General features: G+C 49.2%; 1 protein-coding gene across 1 annotated transcript in view; it reads right to left on the reverse strand.

Annotated features, from left to right (window-relative positions):
* Positions 1 to 242: 242 nt before the first annotated feature.
* LOC309646677 (uncharacterized protein) overlaps positions 243 to 12,191 on the reverse strand; it is a 40,523-nt gene continuing 28,574 nt past the window's right edge. Inside the window, exon 3 of the mRNA XM_082433288.1 lies at positions 243 to 1,826. The gene's annotated coding sequence lies outside the window, so the exon portion shown is untranslated. The remainder of the gene's footprint in view (positions 1,827 to 12,191) is intronic.

Raw genomic sequence — 12,191 nt, forward strand, 5'->3', positions numbered from 1 at the left:
CCGCGTTTTAACGAATTCTCCAGCTGATTGTGATTCACACTTCACGTGAGGACTGTAGGCATCTGATCTATAAGGAAAGGCCCAAATGAATTCATGTTGGGTTAATAAAGCCAAACAGAATGACATATGTATACACAGTAGAGCTACAGCTATCTAAATACCACATTCTTACGTCAAAAGCTCAAAAAAAGACCATAGGTAAATACAAAGAGTTGTACATCTTTTTCTTTCTTTACTTTAAAAAAAAAAAAAAAAATCATCTGCTGAGTTGAAAGCTTGATGACCCACTTCATCCTGATTCTATGCGTCACGCCCTCCCTGCCATTTCAGATTTCACTACACAGACTCTTTTTAATTGCCCCACTTGGTGGCATCTGTTCATGTCTATCCCCCAGGGCCCCATATACTGTAAAGTCTCAATTAAACCAAAACAAACAAAAAAACCATCTTACTCGCTTTCCCTTACCAATCTAGCTTTCATACACGTTGAAAGCTTGGGAATGGACTAATGTGGTTCCAGAGAGAGAAATCTCTAACCCTCCCCTCATCTGGATCTAGGCTTGGTCCATATGTTTGGCATGAATATTGGATTCTCCAAGAAAGTAGTGTTTCCCAAACGCCAATAGTTCAAGCTCCTCCATTAGTTTTGCCACACTCTCATCACCTGTACTATCATTTGCTTAATTTTTTACTTTAATCAAGCCAACTTAAAAAAAATGTTTAGCCTCCTCCTAAGTAATAGTATACATGAAATTGCGGGTTTGATGTGCTAAGTATCTTTTAAAACATATTAAAATAAATAGGTAATTCTTAAAATAAAAGAAATAGGTATCTTGAAGCAGCTACAATCATCCCGAGTGGCCCTTTGGGAAACTCTTGCACTGAGTGGGACTAGGGGTCCAGGCCAGGGCCCAGAGCCTTCCCACACTCACCAGGGTTCTCTTAAGAACCACCCTCCACAGGCTGCCAGCGTTGAAATCAAGTCCCTTGAGAGGACATTGACACCACTATGAAGCTCTGGCAATTAATCATCAAGATGTACCCGCCCACCCACTGTGGTTGGGATTTCAGCAGGCACTGCAGAAAGATGGCCCGAGACCAGGTTTGTGCTGACCCACAGATCTGAGTTTCACATGAGAAGCGTGAGCCCAGGAACAGGGCTTTCTGAGCCCCTGGGGCTGCCTGGTCTGGTTCACGCCCCCAGCGCTCAGCCAGGCATTCCTGCTTCTCCCCCGAGTCAGTAACGAGGAGCTTACCCACACGTCCCATCTGTTTCCTGAAGGCAGGTGACATCCCTGCCAGCCGTGGAAGCTTCGTAGGGAGAAGCCAGCTCTTGGCACCCTAGAGCACTTGTATTCTACCAATCTGTTTTTCCTGTGGATCCGTGTTTGCCTTGGAGGCAACGTCCTGCATCTCAGCACATGTCAGAGGTGACTGTTTAATACCAGCAAAAGAAAACAAGCTTCACACTGCACCGAGCTAAAGGTGAGGCGACAGCTGGCTGATGGTTGATGATTCACCCAGGTGGACGCTGAACCAGAGGCGTGAAAGGGACTGCCACCCAGGGCCCGTATCAAGTCACAGATGAGAACCCCGGCTTGGCTGCCCCCGGAGCGAAGAGGGATTGCAACATGTTTTTTGCTAACCTCAGCTCTGCAGAGCAGGGCACTCGGGGAGTGAGGTTTAGGGAAGTCAAGCATCCTTCAGAGTTTTTCCCAGAACAGCTGGGCTTGTCAGAAGACGCCAGTTCCAATTTCACTCTCTTTCTCGCTAGCTCTGTGACCTCAGGTGACTCCATGAAGTCTGCTGTGTCTCTGTAGCTTCACCTGTGAAAAGGAGGTCTTACCCCCTGCTCTTGGGGCTGGCTGTCCAGAGCCAGGGGGACAGTGCATGTAGAAGGAATTAAGCACTAATGGCCGAAGCCTGGCTGGATGCTTGGGGAACCAGGGAAGCCTGCCTCAGCTCCTGTTCCTGCTTTCAAGACCGTTCATTTGAATGTGTGTGAATGCATGAAAATTAAATAATGCAAAGTACCAACCAAATTTATAATGGGTTACCTGGGGGGCTGGGATTGGGGGGTTTGGACCAGGTTTGAGGGTGGGGTAGTTCATTTTTCTAAAATAAACATTCATGTCTTTATAATTCATTACATCTTTTTCAAGGATAATTCTAGAGTCGAATTGTGCCACCAGCTCGGTGAGGCAGACACAATCCTTCAGGATGTAAGAGGAGTGACAAAGCCCTGTGGGCATCAGTGGTCAGAAAAGACTTTGTGGACCGGGGAGACTCACCTTGGGCCATGAGAAAGGGACAAATTTGGATGGACGGGAGGGAGCAAAGGTCATGGGCACCAGCAGAAGCAAATGCCCCGTGTGGTCCCAGTGGGGCAGGAGTGAGGGGAGGTCGGGCGGATGAGAGCCCAGACTCCTACTGGGGACTCGAGCCCACAGAGGGAGCCACTGGACGCGGGTCAATATGTATTTACTGTCTGAGTGTGCAAGGCCTGTAGCAAATACTGGGCATGTTAGCACTTGGTGCAGTTAAGAGACAGTGGAGAAAGAAAACTCTCAGGTTTAAAGAGGGAGGGAAGGGGGCTTCCCTGGTGGCGCAGTGGTTGAGAATCTGCCTGCCAATGCAGGGGACACGGGTTCGAGCCCTGGTCTGGGAAGATCCCACATGCTGTGGAGCAACTAGGCCCGTGAGCCACAGCTATTGAGCCTGCGCGTCTGGAGCCTGTGCTCCGCAGCAAGAGAGGCCGCGACAGTGAGAGGCCCCCGCACCGCGATGAAGAGTGGCCCCCGCTCGCCGCAACTAGAGAAAGCCCTCGCACAGAAACGAAGACCCAACACAGCCATAAATAAATAAATAAATAAATAAATTAAATAAATAAATAAATAAATAAATAAATAAACCCAAAGTTTAAAAAAAAAAAAAAGAGGGAGGGGAAAAAAGTTCAAACCATAAGCAAAAAGACCCAGGGACAGTTAAACCACAGAACATGTAAAAAGAAGCTGTGCCCAGGGATTTAATAAAATTTCCACATCTTAAAAGTGCACTGGGTGGGGTCTGGGAAATGAAAAACAGTCATTTGTGTCATCCTTTTCTCTCCCAGGGAAACCAACTGAGAGCCACTCAAAGCTTGGGCTTTGGCTGATGGGGGAAGTGGTGAGGGAGCACAGATAAAATCTGACCCCTCCCCTCTCAGACCCAGGAGCTTTGCAGGAGATGCGCTTGGACCTCACAATGGATGCCAGCTTGGCCGACACCTTCCAGGGGACACACAGGGGGTTGGGGGCTTATGTCCTGGGCTGAGTCCCCATCCAGGTCCCCAAGCCTGGCCTTGGGATTTGGCAAGAGTCCCTGACCTCTCAGCCTCCACCCGTGAGATAACAGGACAAGAACCCCTCACACCCTTGAGCAGAGGTTGAAAGGGTGAAATGAGTCAGGGTACTGTTCTCTGTCCTTGTTGTTTATTCACAGCTCAGATAAGACACTTGGGCATGGCCATGGCTGTGAGACTGTTTCTTAGGGAGAAAGAATGCTTTTGCTGTCAGTTCCCCCACAGGCAGCCTCCCGTTTGGACTCTTGGCGCCGAGGCAAAGCCTGAAACTCTGGGAGGGATGCAGGAGTTAACAAGCTCCCCGGGGGTAGCCTGGGAACCACCCCACACAGGAGTTCCACCCAACAGATTTACCGAAAAATTCTTGACCAACGTCCGCGGGTTGGAGGTTCATGCCAAGGACTTAGCCAACACTACCGCTTTGGATTTGCAAATCTGCCCTCTGAATTTGAACATGCAGTTGTCGAAATTTGTTTTCTGAACTATGTGTGTGTGCACACAATGAGGAGGGATGTAAAAACACACACCCTTCTTAGATATCGTCTGTTCTTGGAAATGCTAAAGCCGTCTACCGAGGGAACCCAGCAGTAGCAATTGCAGATGCCCGATCTAAGAGTCTGAATCCCAGCTCTGCCATTGACTAGATGTGTGCTTGGAGCAAGTTTCTTTATGGCCCTCGGCCTCAGTTTGCACATCTGTAAAATGGGGGAGAGGTGTTTGTGAGGATAAATAAGGGAATGTATGTAAAGTGTGAAGGTGGAGCCTGGCACGTTATAAGTGCTCGATAAATAGGAGCTATTATGAGCAGTTTTCATCCCATAAATCTTTACTGAGTACCTTCTATGTGCCCAACATCTAGGCTCTGAACAAAACAGACAAGAAGTGAGGGAGCTGGGCAATAAACAGGCAGAGGAGCAAAATGCATAGTGTGTGAATGATGACAAGGGCCGAGGAGAAATACAGAGCAGGACCAGGGAAAGTGTAGAAGTTGCAAATACGGTAATTAGGACAGGCCGCAGGAGAACGTGCTGTTTAGGAAAAGACAGGGGAGAGGTGAGGAAGCCCTAGCCACACGGATGCGGGTGTGAGGGAAGCGTGGTCCAGCGAGGGAGACCCCCACCCCTGCAGCAATGCCGCTGTTGCCGCAGCCCTGGGCCTCCATGCCCACTGGGGTTTGTGCGGGGGAGCTGCGTGCTGCTCGGGGCTCTCCCCTGAAGGCTTTGTCTCAGCGCCAGTTGTTTCCCTCAGGCCCATTCCATCTATTCCGTCCCATCAGTCTATGGCTTTCCCCATCACTCTGCCAAACAGAATGTTCCGCCTTCCCCGAAGCTCCGAGGCCCTCACCTGGCTGTGGCCTGTGCAGGTGCTGCTCTGTTAGCCTGGACCCTTCCTTGTGCCCTCACCGCCTCTCCTTTTCACCTGCTAGCTCCTCCTCCTCCTCCAGCTCTCAGCCTAGCTGTTCTGTCCTCCACGAAGCCTCTCTGCCCCTGCAAACCGCCCCCCACCCCCGCCCCACCAGAGTCTGCGTGCGGTACTTTGTCTTTGGTTTCCCCCTGCATCCTGTGCGGTCCCCATCCCAGCTTGGACACAGGGATGCGCTAGACTGTGGGTTCCTTCAGAGCAGGGTCTCGCGCTGCCATGTGGCGGGGTATTTGTGAAAGGAGCACAGGAGAGCAGGAAAATGTCTCCTCCCCCAGGGCCTCCAGCCTCTCTTGGGACCTCTATCAGGACCAACCCCCTCTAGGTCTCAGGTAAAACTTAGCCCTTTGGGGTAGCATACTTTGGGGGGGCATCTCCTTTCTCCTCCAGAAGCTTCCTGATAGTGTGGGTGGAGGAAGAAGCACAATCTTCTCCAGTGGGGGGTGGGGGGGAGTGGAGAGGGGGCGGGTCCTTCTGGGGTGGTTCATCAATTACATTCCCTCAGTATGGGGGGCGGGGGGCAGGGACGACTGGTTCCAGGACCCCCAGGAATACCAGAATCTGAGGATGCTCAAGTCTCTTATATAAAATGGTACAGTACTTGCATATAACCTACACACATCCTCCCGTGTACTTTCAATCATCTCTAGATTACTTATAATACCTAATACAGGGTAAATATAAATACGATGTAAATAGTTGTAAATACCATGTAAATGCCATGTAAATAGTTGCCAGTGTGGCAAATTCAAGTTTTGCATTTTAGAACTTTCTAGAACTTTTTTTCCCCAAATATTTTCAATCTTTGGTTGGTTGCATCCACGGATACAGAACCCGTGGGTACTGTATCTGGTCCAGAAACCAGCCAAGGGATTTTCTTAATCGCTATGGGTGACATGAAGGAAATTACAGAGTTCAGAATTATCTTGTCTTTCATCAATATCAAGAGGAGCCCTGAGATTAGTGAAAATGGAAGCAAAAGCTCAGAAAAAATCTAGTGAAAAAACAGCGAGAGAGAGAAGAAACTAAGCCATGGGGAGTAGCTCTGTGAGCCGAGAACTGAGCTTTACTTTGGACCTGCCTCAGGCCAGCGCCTGCTGAGGTCCTGAGCAGGCACAGCTTGAAAGGTCCCTGTCCTAGCAGGGGGGTGAGGCATGCATCCAAGTGGGTGCAAATGAGTCTTGTGAAGGGCCCAGAAGGAGAGTGTCTAGGTGGTGATATTTAGGCATTGATGTAATTTTTACTCCACCCTTCCTGGGGGGAGGGGGCAATGATGGACTTGTGGCCTCAGCAATGATGGACTTGCGGCCTCAGAAAGGGCTTCTGGAGAGGTGTCCCTGCTATTCTAAGTTGGAACATCAGAGGTCTTATTCCACGAAATGCTGAAGAACCAAGGAGGATGGGTTCCAGAACAAACTTAGACCTTGGTGACTGTGTGGTACACCAACCACAGGCCCCTCCAGGACCAAGGCATTTGTTTCCCCAGCTGCCAGAGCTCGAGCTGCAGAGCTGAGGCCCTCTGCCTACCCCGGGGCAGCTGGTTGACAGGGGATCACAAAGGGGCCAACTTTTTAAGGCCACCCCAACTCCAGAGCCTCTGTTGCAGGTGCATTACTCATCTCCCTCTGCCCAATGTGCTTCCTTTGCCCCCCGCCTCACAGATGTGGTTCCCAAGAGTGCTCCCCGCAGCCTCCCCATATGCAAATCTCTGTCTCAGAAACTGCAGGGAACCTGACACAAAGCAAAACCTGCATCTCTGAACTGTTACGTGCCCGGCGCGTCAATTCCACGAGGGGTCCCCGGCGCGTCAATTCCACGAGGGGTCCCCGGCGCGTCAATTCCACGAGGGGTCCCCGGCGCGTCAATTCCACGAGGGGTCCCCGGCGCGTCAATTCCACGAGGGGTCCCCGGTGCGTCAATTCCATGAGGGGTCCCACCGGCAGTGTGGGCTGGCCTGGGAACCCGTGGGACTGTCATTGTATACCTGGGAGAAGGCGTTCAGAGGGCCACACAACTGACTTTTAATGGCTTTTGAGGACAGAGAGGGTCCAGGCCATCACTACTCCCTGGGAACATGTGGACCCTAGGATTTCCAAGCTGGAAAAGTTCTCTCTCCCTCTCTCTTTTTTTTTTTTGGCGTTTCTATCCAGTGATCGGCAGCCTTCACCATCTGGAAGTTCTTCCTTACTTCAAATTGGAATCCCTCCTTCTGTGATGTATCCCCATTTCCTCTCCCTTTTCCTTTATGGAGCTGTGTTCTTGCCAAGAAAGAAAGTTAAAAGGGAATAAAGACATACGGTTTTCCTATTCAGACTGACACCCACAGTTTAGGAGAGTCAGAGGAAAGAGTTCAGAATAGGGCAACAGAAATACATTTGCATGGACGGCACCAACATCTGAAACTCTTTTTTTTAAAAAGTAACCAAAACAGTGAGTGCTCCTTTTTGTTCAGTTTATTAAACTCTGGAGTACTAAGAATATATTGGAGACTCTACTCAGAGGTGGCTTGGTACAGAGAGCTGTGGATTTGGAGTTTGACATTATGCATTAAAAGCCTATTTGCCAGACTTCCCTGGTGGTGCAGTGGTTAAGAATCCGCCTGCCAACGCAGGGGGCACGGGTTCGAGCCCTGGTCCGGGAAGATCCCACATGCTGCGGAGCAACTAAGCCCGTTTGCCACAACTACTGAGCCTGTGCTCTTAAGAGCCGGTGAGCCACAACTACTGAAGCCCGTGCGCCTAGAGCCCGTGCTCCGCGATAAAAAAAGCCACCGCAGTGAGAAGCCCGCGCACTGCAATGAAGAGTAGCCCCTGCTCGCCACAACTAGAGAAAGCCCATGTGCAGCAACGAAGACCCAACGCAGCCAAAAATAAATAAATTTATTTAAAAAAAAAGCCTATTTGCCATATTTGCCTATTTGCCACCTGCTAGCAATGTGACCGTGGGAAAGGCTCTTTGCCTTTGAGCCTCAGTTTTCCTTATTGTACACCAGCTACACCTGCCTGGGTCACAGGCTTGTTGAGAGAGTTAAGTTGAGGGCATGAAAGAGCCCAGTAAACCAGGAAGCACTATTGTAGTGTGAAGAGTCAAGACTGAAATCCTGAACAATTTCTTGAGCAATGACTTGGTACAAAGTCCCACCACATCTTTCTTCTTTTTGAGAAATTGACAAACTAAAATTCGTATGGAAACGCAAAGGACCTAGAAGACCCGAACAATTTTGAAAAAGAGCAAAGTTGGAGGACTAATACTCCCTGATTTCAAGTCCTATTATAAAGCCACAGTAGTCAGGACAGGGTGGTATTGGCCTAATGATAGACAAATACATCAATGGAACAAAAAGAGAATCCATAAACAGACCTACACATAGATGAATAACTAAATTTTTTTAAAAAAACAAGGGTGCAAATGCAGTTCTGTGGAGAAAGGATAGTCTTTTAAATAAATGGTTCTAGGACAATTGGATGTCCATATGCTAAAAAATGAACTTCGGACCATACCGTGTGCCTTATACAAAATTTAACTCAGAATGGATCATAGGTCTAAAGGTGAAACCTAAAACAATAAAATTTTTAGAATAAAAAAAAAGGGAGAAAACCTTTGTGTCCTTGTGTGAGGCAAAGATTTCTTAATTGTGACCTCAAAAGTATAACCCATTAAATAAGTGGATAAATTGAACTTCATCAAAATTTTAAAACTTCTGCTTTTTAAAAGACACTATTAAGAGAATGGTAAGCTAAGCCACAGACTTGGAAAAAATATTTGCAAATCATGTATCTGATAAAGGACTTGTATCCGGAATATATAAAGAACTCTCCAAACTCAGTAATAAGAAAACAAACAAGTATAAAAAGTGGGCAAAAGATTTGAACAGATCTTTTATCGCCAAATACAATAAACAGATGACAAGTGAGCAGGTTTGAAAGATGCACAATATCATTAATCATCAGAGAAATGCAAGTTAAAACCACAGTAAGATACCATGACTCATATATTAGAATGGTTGTCATGGACTAATGTTTGCATCTCCCACAAATTCATATGTTGAAGTCCTAACCTCCAGTGTGATGGTATTTGGAGATGGGGCCTTCGAGAGGTGATTAAAGTTAGATGAAGTCTTGAGGGTGGAGCCCCCATGATGGGATTGGGGCCCTTTTAAAGGGATGAAGAGACCAGGGCTCGCTCTGTTGCTCGCTCTCTCTCTCACTCTCTCTCTGATGTTTGAGGACACAGTGAGAAGGCAGCTGTCTGCGAGCCAAGAAGAGAGTCCTTACCAGAACTGGTCCATGCTGGCACCTTGATCTCAGACTTCCAACCTCCAGAAGTGTAAGAAAATAAACTTCTGTTGTTTAAGACACCCAGTCTGTAGTATTTTGTTATGGCAGCCTGAGTGGACCAAGACAGTAGCTAAAATTAAAAAGACTGACTAAGGGTTGTCAGGCAAGTGGAGCAGCTAGACCTTTCATACACGTGAGAATATAAATGGTGCAACCACTCTGGAAAACTGTTTAGCCATTTCTTACAAAGTTCAATCATACCTACCACTATCCAGTCTTTCTCCTCCTAGGAATTTGCTCAAGGGAAATGAAAACATAGGCCCACACAGAGACTTGTCCACAAACATTCATAGCAACTCTACTAGTAATCACCACAAACTGGAAACAACCCAACTCTCCATCCACAGGTGAATGGATAAACAAACTGGGGTGTCTCTATCACACGGTGTACCAGGGCCTTGGTCAGGGGTCAGTGGGGCGTCAGTGGGTCAGATGCCCAGCGCTCAGGGTGGAGGCCTGAGGGTGATATTCCAGGTGGGCTGACTCTCTGACGTAGAGCTGGCCCAATCCCGCACACCTGGACCTCAGAGACTGCCAGGCCCGGAGCGGAGGTGGCAGCTGGTGGAAGTCTGAAGCATGGGTCTGAGTGCTGACCTGGCCACTACTTGCCCTATGACCTCGAGCTGATCCCTGAATCTTTCTGTCACAACAGGAATGTGATTCTAACTCAACTTCCTCTGGGATTCCTCTTGACCCCCTGACCCTCCCATCAGAGCCTTCCCACGCTGGGCTGTGTCTGCCTTGTTATCGGGTTGCTCCATCATGGCAGCGACCTGCTTGTTCACCAGCAGCTGGCACACAGTTGGTGCTCAACCCGTGTTTGCCAAGTGATCGAAAAAGCCGCTATGTGCTAGGCACTTGGCATATGACAGCTCATTTAATTTTCTAAACAATCCTGCAATGTGGGTCTCATCGTCCCCACTTTAGAGATGAGAAAACTGAGGCTGAGTGAAAGGACTGAAGTTATCCAGAGACACAGGGCTATTAAGAGGTGGTGCTGGAATTTGAACCCTGGCTCATTAGACTCCAAAGCTCCTGAGTTTGCTGCCACATGGAGCTCCCCCAGCCTCTGAGGAGGGGACGACCCTGCCTGCCTTTCCCCCCACCCCCACCGGCTGGACCCATGAGACAGTCTAGAGAGTGGTTGGCAAGGCTCACCTTGCCCCCAGCGGGATTGCCCCTTAGAGAGCTTTGTGGCCGGAGAGGGGGTGAGCTCACCGTGTGGAGTGCAGTGTGTAAGGCTGGTGGCCGGACTGGTTCGTGTTTGGGGTGTGCCACCCATGAGCCTGGTTGGGTTTCTCGCAGGTTCCCACGGAGCTCAGCTTCTTCTGGGAGGTATCTGATGCTCTCTTCCTTGATGGCTGACCGGGCAACGACTCCACTCGCCCCTCTGGAGGCCTCAGTCTCCAGCCCGACCGAATTACTCAGGGGAAGTCAAAGCTCATCATTATTTGACTAATCCTCATGTGGCAACACACCGGCGACTGTTTTTTTAGCCAGAGGCAGGGCCCAGCCCGAGTGAGAGCTTTCTCCCTGCAGCGTTGCCCCGTCTGGGTCTGCAGGCTGAAAGCAGGGCGCTTCCTCCTTCCCAAACCCTGGGAACCCGCATCACCCCATGTATTAGTTTCCTAGGGCTGCTGTAACAAATTACTACAAATGTGGTGGCTTAAAACAACAGAGATTGATTCTCTCACGGTTCTGGAGGCCAGAAATCCAAAGTCAAAGTTCCAGCAGAGCTCTAAGAATCCTTCCTCGGCTCTTCCAGCTTCTGGTGGCTCCAGGTATTCTTGGCTTATTGGCTGCATCACTCCAGTGGGTTCCGCCTGCCAATGCAGGGGACATGGGTTCGAGCCTGGTGCGGGAAGATCCCACATGCTGCAGAGCAACTAAGCCCGTGCGCCACAACTACTGAGCCCACGTGCCACAACTACTGAAGCCCACGCACCTCAACGAAGAGTAGCCCACGCTCGCTGCAACTAGAGAAAGCCCGCGAGCAAGACCCAACGCAGCCATAAATAAATAAATAAATAAATAAATAAATAAATTTATAATTAAAAAAAAAAAGAAAAAACCCAGCTACAAAAGACCACGTCTGATATGATTCCATTCACTTGAAATGTGCAGAATAAGCAAATCTATAGAGCCAGGGCCTGCTCCGCTACAGCTTCTTTACATACTTTTCCCTGAAGGTTTTACCAACCTACATAAGGGGCCCAGGGTTGGGCTACAGCAGGTGTAACGGAGAGCCTGTGTCACCTCGGGCAGGTCACCTCCCTCTCCTGCCATCTACTTCCTCATTTGTAAAATCGGAATAATCATAGCTGCCTCAACCCTCAGGGAGGTGGTGACAGGTGGATGGGATCGCAGAGTGAAAGGGCTTTAGAGCCTGTAATTACCATTTTTGATATGACTTCACTTTCCAGGGAAGTACCCAGGAAGACATCTGAGCGGGAACGTGACAGCTCCGTGTACCTGTCTACTTGTTTCTCTATCTCTACTCCAGTCTGTCGGCTCCATGAGGGCGAGGACTGGGCCTTTTTTGGTCATTAACGGATGCCCAGTGCCTGGCATGGTGCCTGCACACAGGAGGTGCTGCAGAAATACTTGTGAGTAGAAGAAAACATGAATGACTGTGGCAAAGAGGATCAAAAGAAGGAATAAAAATCATATAATACGTCCAACGGGTGTCTACCCACCTCTCTGATCACTCCTCCCCTGCCTGCCCCGTGAATGCCAGGGCCCCTCGCCTGCTTCATTCATTCACCAGCTCTTCGTTTGTTGGGCGCCCACCACAGGCTGAGCTGAGCTTGACATCAGTAGATGTCAAAGGTTTTCCTGAGTGGTTGTCCCCTTTCTCCAATGGATGCACGTCCACCCTGCCCCACATCCTCATCAGTGCTTGATGATCCGCACGCGTGCACACACACACACACACACACACACACACACACATATTTTTTAGGCCACTCCATGCAGCATGTGGGATCTTAGTTTCCCGACTAGGGATCGAACCCGTGCCCCCTGCATTGGGAGCACGGAGTCTTAACCACTGGACCCCCAGGGAAGTCCCAGCACTTGATGATATTAATCCTCCC

This window comes from Balaenoptera physalus (genome assembly GCF_965194825.1).
Source record: "Balaenoptera physalus genome assembly, chromosome: 17".
NCBI lineage: Eukaryota > Metazoa > Chordata > Mammalia > Artiodactyla > Balaenopteridae > Balaenoptera > Balaenoptera physalus.